The sequence below is a fragment of the Anolis sagrei genome, chromosome 13 (assembly GCF_037176765.1).
Source record: "Anolis sagrei isolate rAnoSag1 chromosome 13, rAnoSag1.mat, whole genome shotgun sequence".
Taxonomy (NCBI): domain Eukaryota; kingdom Metazoa; phylum Chordata; class Lepidosauria; order Squamata; family Dactyloidae; genus Anolis; species Anolis sagrei.
In genome coordinates this window covers 8,382,735-8,401,719 of record NC_090033.1, presented here as the reverse complement: position 1 = coordinate 8,401,719, position 18,985 = coordinate 8,382,735, and the positions used below count along the sequence as shown (strand labels likewise).

At 46.5% G+C, this 18,985-nt stretch overlaps 1 protein-coding gene across 1 annotated transcript in view; it reads right to left on the bottom strand.

Annotated features, from left to right (window-relative positions):
• IFFO2 (intermediate filament family orphan 2) overlaps positions 1–18,985 on the bottom strand; it is a 73,263-nt gene that overhangs the window by 26,330 nt on the left and 27,948 nt on the right. The window lies entirely within an intron of this gene.

The following is an 18,985-nucleotide window of genomic DNA, read 5'->3' as shown; positions in this document are numbered from 1 at the left end:
TCGTTGGTGGAGTTCAGAAGGCTCTTTGTAGGTGAACTATAAATCCCAGTAACTACAACTCACAAGTGTCAATGTTTATCTTCCCCAAACTCCACCAGTGTCCACATTTGGGTATATTCAGTATCTGTGCCAAGTTTGGTCCAGAGCCATCCTTGTTTGAGGCCACAGTGCTCTCTGGATGGAGGTGAACCACAACTCCCAAACTCAAGGTCAATGCCCACCAAGGCCTTCCAGAATTTTCTGTTGGTCATGGGATTTCTGTGTGCCAAGACTGGTTCAATTCCATCGTTGGTGGAGTTCAGAAGGCTCTTTGTAGGTGAACTATAAATCCCAGCAACTACAACTCCCAAATGACAAAATCAATCCCCCCAACCCCACCAGTATTCAAACTTGGGTGTATTGAGTATTTGTGCCAAATTTGGTCCAGTAAATGAAAATACATCAGATATTTACATTACAATTCATATCAGTAGCAAAATGACAGTTATGAAGTAGCAATGAAAATGACTTTATGGTTGGGGGTCACCACAACATGAGGAACTCTACTAAGGGGTCGTGGCAATAGGAAGGTTGAGAACCACTGTGCTAGAGCACACCTTCCAAAATCGAGAGCTGCAAATATCCCTCATCCAAGAGGCTTCTGTGTGGACTTAAGGATGAAAACAACACAAGGTTATGGACCCGGTTGCAGGTTTTTATGGGACTTTTGCCGTCTTTCGCAAGGAATTGCAGACTTCAGCAGAAAAGGGTCCAAGGAGAGATTATTTTGGACCGTGCTTTTGATTGGCAGCCTTTTACAGGGCCTGGAATCCATTGGAGGCATCCACCCCACGTTTTTAGACTTCAACTCTAGTGACCCTCCTGAGTTGAGGTCGGTGGCCAAAGAAGTATTTATGTTCTTGCAGACTCTCCCACCTTCTAATCCAGAGAAACACAGGTGAAATACAGGGTTAGTCAAAATGAATAGGCCAATAAGAAAATTAATTGTACCCGAATGTATGTTTACTGTAACCAAACCACAGCTACGTAGCGACAGATAAACTATCAAAGTTTTTTTTGAGCAACACACATGTACGTTAATGCCGCTAGGCGTCGCTAGGAGTCGCTGTTTTCAAAATGGTGGAATCAGGCAAAGAGAAGGCGTTTTGTGTGATGACATTTGCTAAAACAATGTCAGTAATTACGGTCCAGCGAGAATTTCGAGCCAAGTATGGCAAGGAACCACCTCATCGACACTCCATTGCGAGGTGGGTAAAGCAATTTGAGGAGACGGGCTGCTTATGCAAGGGTAAAACCACAGGACCACCGCGTGTCTCCGAAGACACAGTGGAATCCATTCGTGCATCCTTTCAACGAAGTCCCCAGAAGTCGACAAATCGTGTTTCCATGGAATTGAACGTTCCGCAAAAAACTGTGTGGCGCGTGTTACGCAAACGTTTGCAGTTCAAGCCGTATAAATTGCAAATGGTGCAGGCTTTGAAAAAAGGTGACTATTCGAAACGACACGATTTTTGCGAATCAATGCAGCGAAGACTAGAGGAGGAAGGCTTTGCCAACAGACTGGTCTTCAGTGACGAGGCAACGTTTCACCTGTGCGGGAAGGTCAATAGGCATAATCTCCGCTTTTGGGGATCTGAAAATCCTCATGCCGTATTGGAACATGTAAGGGATTCGCCGAAGGTAAACGTTTTCTGTGCAATAACCAACCGTCACGTGTTTGGCCCATTCTTTTTCGCGGAGAAAACCGTAACAGGCATAGTGTACGCTGACATGTTGTCTGAATGGTTGATGCCACAGTTAGAAGAGAAAGTGCCCGATTTCGTATTCCAACAGGACGGTGCCCCTCCGCATTGGCACAACAGTGTACGCGAGTACCTCAACGAACACCTTCCCAGACGTTGGATTGGCCGTGCTGGGGTGACTGATCTTCCATTCCTCCTGTGGCCCCCCAGGTCCCCCGACCTCACACCATGCGACTTTTCTCTCTGGGGGTATGTGAAAGACACTGTGTTCCGACCTCCATTACCGCTGACCTTGGACGACTTAAAACAGCGCATATGTGCTGCATTCGATGCCATTACGTCGGATGTGCTGCAACGGATGTGGAATGAACTGGACTATCGCTTGGACGTCTGCCGTGTCACACGGGGCGCCCATATCGAACATCTCTGAAGGTGAGACAAAACTTTGATAATTTATCTGTCGATACGTAGCTGTAGTTTGGTTACAATAAACATACATTCGTCTAAAATTAATTTTCTTATTGGCCTATTCATTTTGACTAACCCTGTACACCTTCTTAGCCTTGCCACAAAAGAAACACTATTCCCCAGCCTTGCATAAATGAATATATACTCCACTTGATCATTCTGGCCACTGCCAGAAGGGACAGAAAGTTTCAACTATGCTGACGATCCTGCCATCACCGCCCAAACAGGGAGTTTGGAGATGGTTGCAAAGAAGCTCTCCAAAGCTTTAGGTGCTTTTACTGCCTATGACAGCTTGCTCCATCAATGTTTAACATCTACACAAATGGCCAGCCACTGCCAGCCAAGACAGAGAGTTTCATCTATGCTGACGACCGTGCCATCACTGCTCAAGTAGAGAGCTTTGAAATAATTCCACACCAACTGAGGGAGTAATGAACACTGGGATGTCTGTGGTGGAAGAAATACATCAAATCTAGGATGGAATTGTCCCCGAATGAAACAGTCTTTGGTGATGGGCAGTGTAGTGTTGTGGAGGACATTGGCAAAACTCTTGGACATGTTCATGCAAATTCCACATCAATGGAGATAGTCAGGAACACTGGGATATCTGTGGTGGAAGGAAACACATCAAATCTAGGATGGAATTGTCCCCAATGAAAGCATTCCTTGGCAGTGAGGTGTTTGTGGAGGACATTACATGTTCATGCAAATTCCACACCAATGGAGAAAGTCAGGAACACTGGGATGTCTGGTGGAAGAAACACATCACATCTAGGATGGAATTGTCCCCGAATGAAAGCATTCCTTGGCAATGTGGTAGTTATGGAGGACATTGGCAGGACTCTGGGACATGTTCATGCAAATTCCACACCAATGGAGATAGTCAGGAACACTGGGATGTCTGGTGGAAGAAACACATTAAATCTAGGATGGAATTGTCCCCGAATGAAAGCATTCCTTGGTGGTGGGCAGTGTAGTGTTGTGGAGGACATTGGCAAAACTCTTGGACATGTTCATGCAAATTCCACACCAATGGAGAGAGTAAGGAACACTGGGATGTCTGGTGGAAGAAACACATTAAATCTAGGATGGAATTGTCCCCGAATGAAAGCATTCCTTGGTGGTGGGCAGTGTAGTGTTGTGGAGGACATTGGCAAAACTCTTGGACATGTTCATGCAAATTCCACACCAGTGGAGAGAGTCAGGAACACTGGGGTGTCTGGTGGAAGAAACACATCACATCTAGGATGGAATTGTCCCCGAATGAAAGCATTCCTTGGCAATGTGGTAGTTATGGAGGACATTGGCAGGACTCTGGGACATGTTAATGCAAATTCCACACCAATGGAGAGAGTCAGGAACACTGGGATGTCTGGTGGAAGAAACACATCACATCTAGGATGGAATTGTCCCTGAATGAAAGCATTCCTTGGCAGTGTGGTGTATGTGAAGGACATTGGCAGGACTCTGGGACATGTTAATGCAAATTCCACACCAGTGGAGAGATCCAGGAACACTGGGATGCCTGGTGGAAGAAACACATCACATCTAGGATGGAATTGTCCCCGAATGAAAGCATTCCTTGGCAGTGTGGTGTATGTGAAGGACATTGGCAGGACTCTGGGACATGTTAATGCAAATTCCACACCAGTGGAGAGATCCAGGAACACTGGGATGTCTGGTGGAAGAAACACATCAAATCTAGGATGGAATTGTCCCCGAATGAAAGCATTCCTTTGCAATGTGGTAGTTGTGGAGGACATTGGCAGGGCTCTGGGACATGTTCATGTAAATTCCACATCAGTGGAGAGAGTAAGGAACACTGGGATGTCTGGTGGAAGAAACACATCAAATCTAGGATGGAATTGTCCCCAATGAAAGCATTCCTTGGCAGTGTGGTGGTTGTGGAGGACACTGGCAGGGCTCTGGGACATGTTCATGCAAGGTCATTGGAGGGAGGGCTTTGGAGTCTCCTGAGTGGTGGGAGCTTGCCTGTTTAAGTGGACACCCCAGCCACTTTATTATGCATCTATCTATCTATCTATCTATCTATCTATCTATCTATCTATCTATCAATATGTGGCTGGGATGTGCAGCTAATACAATAAGAAGGAAGAAGAGGAACCAAACAAAGAGACGTGAGGATGCCTCTGTTTACTTTGCATCCCTCGCCAAGAGGGCTGCCGAGGATGTGAGATGTCCTATAGCAACGCTTGACTTTGAAGCAGCCCTGCTGGGAGAAAGAGAGATGCTGAGGCAGCGGTTTGGCCACGGCATCGCCTTCCTTTCCCTCCTGGCACAAAGGAAAGAGGGAAAAGATGGGCTGGGAAGGGAGGCCTGCCAAGAAAAGGGGCCCAAGGCGGGCCCTCCGTCTTGCTGCGGCAGGCAGCTGCTTTCTCCAACCTTCTTGGCTCGGACCTTCATTCCCACCAAGGCGGGAGAGGAGAGCGCCGCCGGAGCACAGAAAACGCTGCCAAAGCAGGCTTTACGGACAGGAAAAGCAAAAAGCCATTAGCAGCAGAGTGGCCGACCACTGGGATTACACTGTGTCACACCATTTCGGTTCCTGGGTTAGACATGCCATTTCCTGGTTGGTTCGATCACAAAAACATGGGGAAAGTTTATTAAACTTTTGCTTCTGCAGGAGGAACATCCTGCTCTTACACAGATTCGAATATCTGCATTTTCCGGCCAGAACCGGAATATTCCCACGACTGAAAATCTCATATTTTTAGCACTTTGTAGCACTTCCTCCCGCGTCATTATATTATATTACTAGCTTGGGGACCTGGGTAATTTGAGAAAGTGGGTCATGGGGGCTCTGTGTGTCAAGTTTGGTCTTTATCGGTCATTGGATGAGGTTCGCAGTCGTCTCAGGAAGTGAGTGAAGGTACTGCAAATCCCATCATCCATGGCCCACCCCCCTTAGAACTGCACCAGGATGTAGAGTGGGTCATGAGTACTCTGTGTGTCAAGTTTGGTCTTTATTGGTCATTGGATAGGTTCGCAGTTGTCTCAGGAAGGGAGTGAAGGTACTGCAAATCCCATCATCCATGGCCCACCCCCCTTAGAACTGCACCAGGATGTAGAGTGGGTCATGAGTACTCTGTGTGTCAAGTTTGGTCTTTATCAGTCATTGGATGAGGTTTGCAGTTGTCTCAGGAAGCGAGTGAAGGTACTGCAAATCCCATCATCCATGGTTCACCCCCCCTTAAAACTGCACCCACGCATGATGGATCCAGACCAAGATTGGTGCACAGACTCTCCTTGTGGTGGACTTTCAGGTCCTGGTGCACTTTGGTACACCATGGGGTGGGGGGTCATGTGCGTCAAGCTTGGTCCAGGTCCATCATGCGTGGGGGTTGCAGTGGTCTCTGGAAGTGAGTGAAGGTACTGTATATCCCATCATCCATGGCCCATCCTCTACCAAAGTGCGCCAGGACTTAAAAGTCCACCATGGGGTGGGGTGGGGGTCATGTGCGTCAAGCTTGGTCCAGGTCCATCATGCGTTGCGGTTGCAGTGGTCTCTGGAAGTGAGTGAAGGTACTGTATATCCCATCATCCATGGTCCATCCTCCACCAAAATGCACCAGGACTTGAAAGTTCACCATGGGGTGGGGTGGGGGGTCATGTGCATCAAGCTTGATCCAGGTCCATCATGCGTGGGGGTTGCAGTGGTCTCTGGAAGTGAGTGAAAGTACTGTATATCCCATCATCCAGGGTCCATCCTCCACCAAAGTGCACCAGGACTTGAAAGTCCACCATGGGGTGGGGTGGGGGGTCATGTGCATCAAGCTTGATCCAGGTCCATCATGCGTGGGGGTTGCAGTGGTCTCTGGAAGTGAGTGAAAGTACTGTATATCCCATCATCCAGGGTCCATCCTCCACCAAAGTGCACCAGGACTTGAAAGTCCACCATGGGGTGGGTGGGGGGTCATGTGCGTCAAGCTTGGTCCAGGTCCATCATGCGTTGGGGTTGCAGTGGTCTCTGGAAGTGAGTGAAGGTACTGTATATCAATCATCCAGGGTCCATCCTCCACCAAAGTGCACCAGGACTTGAAAGTCCACCATGGGGTGGGGGTCATGTGCGTCAAGCTTGGTCCAGGTCCATCATGCGTTGGGGTTGCAGTGGTCTCTGGAAGTGAGTGAAGGTACTGTATATCCCATCATCCAGGTCCATCCTCCACCAAAGTGCACCAGGAGTTGAAAGTCCACCATGGGGTGGGTGGGGGGTCATGTGCGTCAAGCTTGGTCCAGGTCCATCATGCGTGGGTGTCGCAGTGGTCTCTGGAAGTGAGTGAAGGTACTGCAAATCCCATCATTCATGGTCTGTCATCCCCCCAAACTGTGCCAGAATACTGTATAAAGTGGGTCATGGGTGCTCTGTGTCTCATCAAGTTTGGTCTTGATCTGAGGAGCAAAAAATCCCGGAAGCCGACAGTAGGTCCGCACAACCAGATTTTTTGCTCTTTGTGGAAAACCCGCAATTTGGTGCTGCCCAGAAGCGCCCTAAGAAACTTCTCCAAAACCAGGATACATCTTAAAATCAGGGGTGGTTTTACATACATAAATACATACATACATATACCCATCTTACACTAGATTCCTCTCGCACAGGGCAAATGTTCCGAAGTGTTTTGGCAACCGGCAAACCTTTGTCTGCTCATTGTTATAGTGACGGGAAACGGACGGGCCGAGGCAAGCAAGCCATCCCATGCGCAGCCCTGCATTCCAACCCTCTCCCGTCACGACGACCTTCAACGGCATGAGTCTTCTCCTAAAATTGCTTCGAAGGAGGAAAGGAAGGCAGGGCATCTGTGCGGACACTTCCCAGAAGTCACAGAACAGTTACACATCACTCAACTAAGCCAGAGGATTGATGGAAGCCCGGTTGACTCTCCCGGTGAGTCAGAGGCGGAGCTCTGCCTTCCAGAGAAAGCCCAACGCATTTTTGAGAGTCTACGTCAATGTTTACCTGGATCTGGATGATCCCGAAACCTTCCCTTCCCTTTGAACTAGTCTGAACCGTCCTTTGTTTGGACTAGACGGTGACAGTAGCGGATTCCCGTGTCGGGTGGGGACGCCCCGCCTTTGGCAATCCCAATGGCTTAATCGTTTGTTGTTTTTTGAGCAGGTGAGTAGTGTTAATTGAATTTGGACGGGCGGATGATACCCTTTCAAGACCAAACGTCCCAAAGCTTACGTCAGCTGTACCACTCTTTGCCGATTCCTCAGAACGTAGGACAACTCCTTTGGATTCTGTGAAAACCATGGGCCCATCCGGACAGTACCGTTGTCCCAGGAACTTCCACAGCAAACAAGAGGGTGGTCAGACGCCATATTATTATTATTATTATTATTATTATTGACACAAAAGCACAGTGTGTCACAGCAAACGAGATCTATCTGCTGGATTTCGTATCACAAAATCACAAGTCGAACACTTCCCAAGCGTCTAGGACTGTGTGATATATTATTATTATTATTATTATTATTATTGACACAAAAGCACAGTATGTCACAGCAAACGAGATCTATCTGCTGGATTTCGTATCACAAAATCACAAGTCGAACACTTCCCAAGTGTCTGGGACTGTGTGATGTATTATTATTATTATTATTATTCTTGACACAAAAGCACCGTATGTCACAGCAAACGAGATCTATCTGCTGGATTTCGTATCACAAAATCACAAGTCAAACACTTCCCAAGTGTCTAGGACTGTGTGATGTATTATTATTATTATTATTCTTGACACAAAAGCACCGTATGTCACAGCAAACGAGATCTATCTGCTGGATTTCGTATCACAAAATCACAAGTCGAACACTTCCCAAGCGTCTAGGACTGTGTGATATATTATTATTATTATTATTATTGACACAAAAGCACAGTATGTCACAGCAAACGAGATCTATCTGCTGGATTTCGTATCACAAAATCACAAGTCGAACACTTCCCAAGTGTCTAGGACTGTGTGATATATTATTATTATTATTATTATTATTATTATTATTATTTTACTGATACAAAAGCACCGTATGTCACAGCAAACGAGATCTATCTGCTGGATTTCGTATCACAAAATCACAAGTCGAACACTTCCCAAGCATCTAGGACTGTGTGATATATTATTATTATTATTATTATTATTATTATTATTGACACAAAAGCAGAGTATGTCACAGCAAACGAGATCTATATGCTGGATTTCGTATCACAAAATCACAAGTCGAACACTTCCCAAGTGTCTAGGACTGTGTGATGTATTATTATTATTATTATTATTATTATTATTGACACAAAAGCAGAGTATGTCACAGCAAACGAGATCTATTTGCTGGATTTCATATCACAAAATCACAAGTCAAACACTTCCCAAGTGTCTAGGACTGTGTGATATATTATTATTATTATTATTATTATTATTATTATTATTATTATTTTACTGATACAAAAGCACAGTATGTCACAGCAAACGAGATCTATCTGCTGGATTTCGTATCACAAAATCACAAGTCGAACACTTCCCAAGTGTCTAGGACTGTGTGATGTATTATTATTATTATTATTATTATTATTATTATTATTATTCTTGACACAAAAGCACAGTATGTCACAGCAAACGAGATCTATCTGCTGGATTTCGTATCACAAAATCACAAGTCAAACACTTCCCAAGTGTCTAGGACTGTGTGATTTTATTATTATTATTATTATTATTATTATTATTATTATTATTATTATTTTGAGGAAAGAGCTTCCAAAAACATTTTCTCTGTAATAGAAAGAGCTACAGAACATGTGGAAGAGAAGAAAGGGAAGGGAGAAGGGAAGGAGGAGGGAAAGGGGGAAGGGAAAGTAAGGAAAGGGAAAAAGAAGAGGGAAGGAAAAGGTTAAGGAAGAAGAGAAAGGAGAAGAAAGAAGGTAAGGAAGAAATGAAGGGAGAAGGGAAAGGAGAAGGGAAGGAAGAACAGAAAGGAGAAGGGAAAGAAGAACGGAAGAAGGAAGAAGGGAAAAGAGAAGTGAAGGAAGAAAGGAAATGAGAAGGGAAGGAAGAAGGGAAAGGAGAAGGAAAGGAAGAACAGAAAGAAGAACGGAAGAAGTGAAAGAAGGGAAAGGAAAAATGAAGGAAAATGGGAAAGGAGAAGTGAAGGAAGAAGGGAAAGGAGAAGGGAAGGACGAAGGGAAATATGAAGGGAAAGGAGAAGGGAAGAAAGAAGGGAAATGAGAAGGGAAGGAAGAACAGAATGGAGAACAGAAAGAAGAACAGAAGAAGTGAAAGAAGGGAAAGGAAAATGAAGGAAGAAGGAAAATGAGAAGCAAAAGAAGAAGGGAAGTGTTGAGGGAAAGGAGAAGGGAAGAAAGAAGAGAAGAAAGAAGGGAAAAGAAGTGAAAGGAGAAGAAGGCAAAGGAGAAGGGAAAGGAGAAGGGAAGAAGGCAAAGGAGAAGGGAAAGGAGAAAGGAAGAAAGAAGGGAAGAGAGAAGGGGAAATTAGTGAAAGGAGAAGAAGCCAAAGGAGAAGGGAAAGGAGAAGGGAAGAAGGAAGAAGGGAAAGGAGAAGGGAAGAAAGAAGGGAAGAGAAAAGGGAAGGAGAAACAGAAAGGAGAACAGAAAGACGAACGGGAGAAGTGAAAGAAGGGAAAGGAAAAATGAAGGAAGAAGGGAAAGGAGAAGGGAAGAAATGAAAAGGGAAATGTGAAGGGAAAGGAGAAGGGAAGGAAGAAATGAAGGAAGAAGGAAAGAAAGAGAAGGAAGAAGGGAAAGGAGAAGGAGAAGGGAAGGAAGAACAGAAAGGAGAACAGAAGAAGTGAAAGAAGGGAAAGGAAAAATGAAGGAAGAAAGGAAAGGAGAACTGAAGGAAGAAGGGAAATGTGAACGGAAAGGAGAAGGGAAGAAAGAAGGGAAAGGAGAAGAAAGCAAATGAGAAAGGAAAGGAGAAAGGAAGGAAGGAGGATAAGGAGAAAGGAAGGAAGAACAGAAAGGAGAATGGAAAGAAGAATGGAAGAAGTGAAAGAAAAGAGGAAAAGTGAAGGAAGAAGGGAAAGGAGAAGGGAAGGAAGAAGGGAAATGTGAAGGGAAAGGAGAAGTGAAGGAAGACGGGAAAGAAGAAGAGAGGGGAGAGAAAGGGGGAAAGGATGAAGGGAAAGAGAAAGGGGAAAGAGGAAGGAGAAAAGGAAAGAAGGGAAAGAGGAAGGGGACAGACTGACACAAGGTTGGACTATGTGACCTCCAGCAGAGACCTCTTAAGCCACCGACCATGAACCACCAGACCACCTCATGGGGGACCCCACACTTCCTCTCCACTACCATGGGGACACTCCTGAGTTTCCCGAGTGGGATCCACCGTCCCAGTCTAGGACTTCTGAGAAGAACATCGTTTGTTGTTTTCCACGCAAGCATCCCTCCAGTGAAAAGCCCCCTGGGCGTCAGGTGCCACGTACAAGGAGCCCCACCCGGGGCGGGCCCTTCCCGAGTCACGGGCCGGAGACACGTTTCCCCGCTTGCCGCCCCACGGCAGCAGCCCTGCTGGCCCTATCTACCTCTCTGCCGATCCTCTGACGCCAATGCTCTTCCTTGAGGTGTGCCCACCCCGCAGGGTGCGGCCCGCTGTGTGCCAACATTGGCCACATGCTCTGACACAGCGCTTTGATGTTACTCATGCGCCGGTCGGTCTGTAGAAACATGTCCATTAACACCTCTCCCAAAGCCGCTTTTGCCTTAAATACCTTTGAGCACGGCACACACAAAGCCAGGGAAGCCCGGACGTGTCTCAACTATGAGATCCTGACAAATAGCATCCACAGCATGGGAAACATTTCTTGCAGAGACCCTCAACCGGCACAGAACGGGAAATACTGTCGTATCTCTCTCTGTACACACACACACTAGCCAAACCGAAATGTGGTCCAGGCCCATCATTCGTGGGGATCCAAAGAAGGATCCAAAGCCATCATCCATGGTCCATCCTCCACCGAAGTGCACCAGGACCTGAAAATCCATCATGGGGAGGGGGGGGGGGTGTCTGTGTGCCAAGGTTGGTCCAGGTCCGTCATGCGTGGGGGCTGCAGTGGTCTCTGGAAGTGAGTGAAGGTACTGTATATCCCATCATCCATGGTCTATCCTACACCAAAGTGCACCAGGACCTGAAAGACCACCATGAGGGGGAGTCTGTGCACCAATCTTGGTCTGGGTCCGTCATGCATGGGGGTTGCTGTGGTCTCTGGAAGTGAGTGAAGGTACTGTATATCCCATCCATGGTCCATCCTCCACCAAAGTGCACCAGAACCTGAAAGTCCACCATGAGTGGCAGTCTGTGCGCCAATCTTGCTCTGGGTCTGTCATGCTTGGCGGTTGCAGTGGTCTCTGGAAGTGAGTGAAAGTTCTGTATATCCCATCATCCGTGGTCCATCCTACACCAAAGTGCACCAGGACCTGAAAGTCCACCATGAGGGGGAGCCTGTGCACCAATCTTGGTCTGGGTCCGTCATGCATTGGGGTTGGAGTGGTCTCTGGAAGTGAGTGAAGGTACTGTATATCCCATCATTTATGGTCCATCCTCCACCAAAGTGCACCAGAACCTGAAAGTCCACCATGAGTGGCAGTCTGTGCGCCAATCTTGCTCTGGGTCTGTCATGCTTGGGGGTTGCAGTGGTATCTGGAAGTGAGTGAAGTTACTGTATGTCCCATCATTCATGGTCCATCCTCCACCAAAGTGCACCAGGATCTGAAAGTCCACCACGAGGGGGAGTCTGTACACCAATCTTGGTCTGGCTCCGTCATGCATGGGGGTTGCAGTGGTCTCTGGAAGTGAGTGAAAGTACTGTATATCCCATCATCCGTGGTCCATCCTACACCAAAATGCACCAGGACCTGAAAGTCCAGCATGAGGGGCTGTCTGTGCGCCAATCTTGATCTGGGTCCATCATGCGTGAGGGTTGCAGTGGTCTTTGGAAGTGAGTGAAGGTACTGCAAATCCCATCATTCATGGTCTGTCCTCCCCCCAAACTGCACCAGAATATAAAGTGGGTCATGGGTGCTCTGTGTGTCATCAAGTTGGGTCTTGATCCGCCATTGGAGTGGTTCGCACTGGTCTCAGGAATTGAGTGAAGGCACTACAAGTCCCATCATCAATTGAAGCGAATTAAAACACGTACGTATCGAAACACAATCAAAATGTCAAGTCAACTGACTGACTATTTTTTGAGTTCTGCGATCGCAAACATATGCAGGCTGTGTTGTGTGTGTGTGTGTGTGTATATATATGTGGATTTGTTTCCGGGCTCTGGCAACAGCTGTATTCTATATCTGCAGAAAATGGGGAATCAGCCACGGTTGGCTTCTTCCTGTGGCCTGTGGTCACAGAGACAACCTGAAATTATCCCGTCATTTGACAGATGGCAATCGGAGCGTCTTATTTCTCTCAAGCCTTTGACGGTGCAGAAATCATGCCCGCCCGCCATTGTGTTGGCCTCCTCCCATCTCCTCCACCCAACGACGGTGACCTTTGAGGTGTCCTAATCCGAGTATTAATTACACAAGGTGGCTTTTAAGATAATTACAAGGCGGAGACGCCTGTTTACTCCGTCAGCCGTTGCGTCTGGGGCTCCCGTTGAAGCACCAAATTAAATGGCGAGGGAAAGGCGATGCTTTTGTTTTAGTGGCAACGCTCGATTCCATTAAGATCTGGCTCGAACGCAAGCAACCGTCTGATGGAGCAAAAATCCTCGCAGCTGGGAAACAGCGTTGCTGTCGTTTTCCCCATCCGACGGGGATGCATCCTTACGCCCGAGCAGGCCTTTGCTCCATCTCGCCCAGTAGGGTTGTGCATAATTTTTTTTTAATTCGTATTTTGGAACAATTTCTTAAAAACGATATTAGAAACATGGAGAAATGGTGAGGATTGAAGAATGAAAACACTCCACTAATTTTCATTAAGATTCTGTAACATTCGGATGCCTCCCAAGGTTGCTTTCATTTTCACTACAGTAGAGTCTCGCTTATCCGACATAAACAGACCGGCGGAACATCAGTTAAATGAAAATGTCGGATAACACAGAACATCCTGCTGTTACCCGTCCAACACAGTGCTAGACACCTAGAATACCAACAAGGGGAACTCAAAGAGTTAAGGCAAGGCAACGCCTCAGGTTTAGAGGGGAAGAGAAGCGTGGAAATCAGAGGGAAGGAGGGAGGACGTTTCCGCTTCCAGTCCTGTCTCTTTTCCCCCTTTCCTCCCTCCTCCTCCTCGTCTTACCCTTTTCACTTATTGGGAATAGAGAGAGAGTTGGGGAGTGTTTCTTTAAGTGAAGGGGAAATGCTGGAGGAAAAAGCAGGCCTCAGGTAAGAGGAAAATGGGGGTGTCGGATAAGATGGAAGTCGGATAGGCAAAGGTCGGATAAGCGAGATTCTACTTTATTGGGAATGGAGAAAGAGATGGGGAGCGGTCTTTTAATTGAAAGGGGAAACGCTGAAGGAAAAGGGGGTGTCGGATAAGACGGAAGTCGGATAAGTGAAGGTTGGATAAGCAAGACTCTACTGTATTGGGAATGGAGAGAGACTTGGGGAACGGTCTTTTCATTGAAGGGGAAATGCTGGAGGAAAAAGCAGGCATCGGATAAGACGGGAAGTCAGATAAGCGAAGGTCGGATAAGCAAGAATCTACTGTATTGGGAATGGAGAATGAGTTGGGGAGCGGTCCTTTCATTGAAGGGGAAATGCTGGAGGAAAAGGCGTCGTCGGATAAGACAGAAGTCGGATAAGGAAAGGTTGGATAAGTGAGACTCTACTGAATTGGGAACGGGGAGTTGGGGAATGGTCCTTTCATTGAAGGGGAAATGCTGGAGGAAAAGGGGGGCATCGGATAAGATGGAAGTCGGATAAGCGAGACTCTATTGGGAATGGAGAGAGAGTTGGGGAGCGGTCCTTTCATTGAAGGGGAAACGCTGGAGGAAAAGGGAGCATCGGATAAGACGGAAGTCGGATAAGCGCAAATCAGATAAGCAACTCTACTGTACTTGGAGATGCTCCACCATCTCCTCCTCTTGATAGATCTCATTCTCAATATTACCCTGCCAAGCGAGTCCTATATCTGGTACTTCTTGAAGAAAATTTGGATATAATAATTCAGTCTTATGTAATAACTAAGAATTGGCTTCCAACTATGATATAATATTCCTAGATTTAGCTGCTGGTGACTGGGTAGTCCCTCCGTTCTACACAGCAACTGTTCTCCCTAATTCCGCCCAGAAATGGAAATACGATTTCTCCTAAAGGAGGGAAGGGTTAGGGAGAGATTTCACGGGCATGGTACGCACACATCCAAACAATGCTAATGCCTCGGAGGTGAGCAAGTACCTTGTAAGCGCTGGAACGCGAGGAGCGGTAATTACGCGCGCCTCGAGGGGGGAAAATCCCAACAACAACTTGCTGTTGGATCCACAATAAACAAGAAAGTCAAAGCTGTCTCTGTTTCCAAGTTTTGTAAGAGCAAAACTCCTCGCTGCTGAAGTTTACAGAAGCTCGGAAACAGAACCGTCAGGCGCACGCCGAGGTTGTGGTTCTTGGCTGCGTTTCCCCCGGTTCTGCTTTGAAATCGAATAGGGACACACCCCACAATAACGCTCCGGTGCAGGATTTGCAATTCATTACTGCCTGTTGCCGTCCTATTTGTATGCACGTTGTGCTCCAGCTACCTTAAGAGAGGCAGCTTTGCAAAGCAAACAACCCAAAGGAACAGTTCTGGGTTGATTTCTGCAACTCGGAAGTCGGACTGAGATGTCGGAGGAGGCCTCGGAAGGGCGAATCGCCCCAAGAGCACGCTACAAATGGCATACATGTTTTCCCAAACATTGCAAGCGAGGCAACGGCAATGCTCCCTATCATGAGTTCACTCCAAGAGTTGCCAAGAGGGAACACAACGTATGCATCCAAAACTCCTTCCTGACGTCGTCCGCTGAAGGGCAAACTAGCCCGCCGCTTCCAAACTGGGAGGAAAGCCACCCAAAGCCTTTGTTCTGCCTGGCCTCCACCTTCAATGGAGTGGAACCAAACCCTGAAGGGAACAGAGAAGAGCAACAGAGGAGAGCGGCTCCACGGCGGCTGCTTGTCTGGGGGAACTGTTCTGAAACCACATCCTGTCACAGAACTTGGTTATTGTGGGTGGCTACTACCAGTAAGTCATGATTTGCGGAGGGAGGAGAGAAGGGAACAGTTGAAGGAAGGACTAAATGGACTTTAGGAACATCTTTTCACCCAGCACCATACCAGAGTCCAATAGTATCTTACTACAGCACTTTATTTACAAAAGGATGTACAAAAGGGGGAAATGGCATTTAGTAAAAAGGAGAAGATGCTATAAAATAGAAGTATACAAAGTTCAGTCGTCCAAAACAGCAAAGTACATGGAATTCAAGAAGTCAAGATCATAGGGACAGGAACTTTTCCAAGGTAAACACAGGAGACTTAAATCGTGAGCTTGAGAGATGAAAGGGGGACTTGAATCTATGGCAATGTTGTCTGCCCTGAAGATACCAGGTAAACAACACTTAATTTAAGCTCAGGCCCCATGAAGAAGACATGACGTCATGCATTTGACACCTGGGTCTCAATGACTTCTTTCAGAGTCTTTCTGAATGCCGAATTAATCTATCCTTCACTCCCTCCATGCAGAGGTCTAATCTGATATCATGGGAAAACTCCCAATCTTCTGCTGAAGAGAAACAGATTTTTCCCCCGGTTGCTAAGGAATGAGCATTGGAATCCCAACCTTCTTCTGTCTGAACTGCAACTGCCGGCACTTCTCTCTGATCTAACGTCTGCAATTCACTCTGGTCACATACTGTCTCCTCGGTGAGAAACCCAACATATGTAGAGGTTGCTCAACCTTCTCATGCACAAGAAAGAGCAGGATTGAAGTCCAAAATTATGGATTTTGATGTGAACCATGGACAAGGTGGGGTTCATTCTACCAAAAACAGAAAGCACCATTAATAATAATAATAATAATAATAATAATAATAATAATAAATCTTTATTTATCGGTGCTTTTTAAAAAATCCTTATGGGATGGACATGGGACATGATTTACATAAATGACCAGCCACTGCCAGAAGGGACAAATAGTTTCATTTATGCTGATGATCATGCCATGACCGCTCAAGCAGGGAGCTTTGAAATGGTTGAACAGAAGCTTTAGGCGCTCTTACTGTCTATTATAGGGAAAACCAGCTTGCTCCATCAATGTTTAACATTTACAGAAATGATCAGCCACTGCTAGGACAGAGAGTTTCACCTATGCTGATACTGAGGCCTATGAACACTGAGGGCTCTCTCAGACTGACAATTTCACCCACACTGAGGCAAACTAACATTGAGGCCTTCTCATACTGAGGCCTACTAACACACTGAGACGAAATAACATTGAGGCCTACTAACACTGAGGCCTTCTCATACTGAGCCCTACTAACACACTGAGGTGAACTAACATTGAGGCCTACTAGCACTGAGGCCTACTAACACACTGAGGCGAAATAACATTGAGGCCTAGTAACACTGAGGTCTTCTCATACTGAGGCCTACTAACACACTGAGGCGAACTAACATTGAGGCCTACTAGCACTGAGGCCTTCTCATACTGAAGCCTACTAACACACTGAGGCGAAATAACATTGAGGCCTAGTAACACTGAGGTCTTCTCATACTGAGGCCTACTAACACACTGAGGCGAACTAACATTGAGGCCTACTAGCACTGAGGCCTTCTCATACTGAAGCCTACTAACACACTGAGGCGAAATAACATTGAGGCCTACTAACACTGAGGCCTACTAACACACTGAGGCGAACTAACATTGAGGCCTACTAGCACTGAGGCCTTCTCATACTGAGGCCTACTAACACACTGAGGCAAACTAACATTGAGGCCTACTAACACTGAGGCCTTCTCATACTATGGCCTACTAACACACTGAGGCGAACTAACATTGAGGCCTACTAACACTGAGGCCTTCTCATACTGAGGCCTCCTAACACACTGAGGCGAACTAACATTGAGGCCTACTAGCACTGAGGCCTTCTCATACTGAGGCCTACTAACACACTGAGGTGAACTAACATTGAGGCCTACTAACACTGAGGCCTTCTCAGACTGAGGCCGACTAACACACTGAGGCAAACTAACACTGAAGTTTGTTTGTGGTTTTTTGATACATTATAACTGTAGTCTCAATTAGTTTCTGACATGATAAATCAATTTCATTGATTTCCATTTGTTTTTTAACTAAAGGGATTGATATATCTTGGTGGTCCGTGACAGTAACGTGCGCCCTTGCCCACCACTGCAAAGCATCAGTAACTAAATTGAGCCGATATCCTGAAACCTAAGACTATGCACAAGTCTGGCATCGTGTGCCAACTCTATATGGGTATGGTCAAAACAAGTGACGTCAGACCACAACGAATGCAAATGTTGCAGGGGGTTCTCCTTCCTACCGCCGATATGGGCAATGTCTGCTCCAAAAGAGAGACACAGAGAGAGAGAATCGCTTTGCAAAGCGAATGTCAACAGCTTTCATACGATCCAAGTCCTCCTGGAAAAAACAATTAGCAGCAAAGCTTATGAACCCTCTGCGGTGGAGAAAGAAAAGAAAAAGAAAGCCATTCTTTGGCTTTTCTGTAGCAAACCGGAGTTATTATAACTGGAGGTAAAAAACAGGATTCTTTTGGCTTCCCTTTTTTGAAAGAGGTAATTATTTTGGCAATCTGCAGAGCAGAGGATTAAGCTTGCTGAAAAGAGCTCCGGGGCGCAAGATAATTAAATACAGCACTCATGTTTTAAAGAGCATTTCCTCGCCAGAGCAATATCTATATCGCCACATTGTAAACTACCTGTCAGACGAGCGGCATTACATTAATACGCAAATGTCTGCGGAATGTTAAGCAACGTTTCAATATGTTAGAAAGAAAGTCCGATAAGAGATGGGAGCGCGCCGTGCGCAGCTTTGGCCATTTCAAAGAAGTGGGTTCCTTCCGCGCGACGTGGAAAGAAGAAACATTCCGGGCTGAGGGTAAACAAACCCTGAAACTAAAGGCACACCTACATCTACATCGCTGGGTTGGTGCAGTCTGGCATCACTGTCACTCCTATGGTTCAATACTATGGATTCACGGAGCTGTAGTCGCCAGGCTTTAGCACAGCAGGTTAATCACCAACTGCAGGAAATCTTGCCAACTGAAAGCTTGACAGTTTGAAACTCAGGTCAGGGTGAGCTCCTACCCTTCAGCCCAGCTTCTACCTACCTAGCAGTTTTGAAAACAGAAATGTGAGTAGATAAATAGGTACCGCTTAAGCAGGGAGGTATTTAAGGGAGCCATAAAGAAATACAGTAGAGTCTCGCTTATCCAACCTTCGCTTATCCGACGCCCCCTTTTCCCCTTCGATGAAAGGACAGCTCCTCAAGTCTCTCTCCATTCCCAATATAGTAGTCTCGCTTATCCAACCTTCGCTTATCCGACTTCCGCTTTATCCGACATTCCGTCTTATCCAACACCCCCTTTTCCTCCAGCGTTTCCCCTTCAATGAAAGGACCGGTCCCTAACTCTCTCTCCATTCCCAATTCAATAGAGTCTCATTTATCCAACCTTCGCTTACCCGGCTTCTGCTTTATCTGACATTCCGTCTTATCCGACAGGCCCCCTTTTCCTCCAGCGTTTCCCCTTCAATGAAAAGACTGCTCCCCAACTCTCTCTCCATTCCCAATATAGTAGAGTCTCGT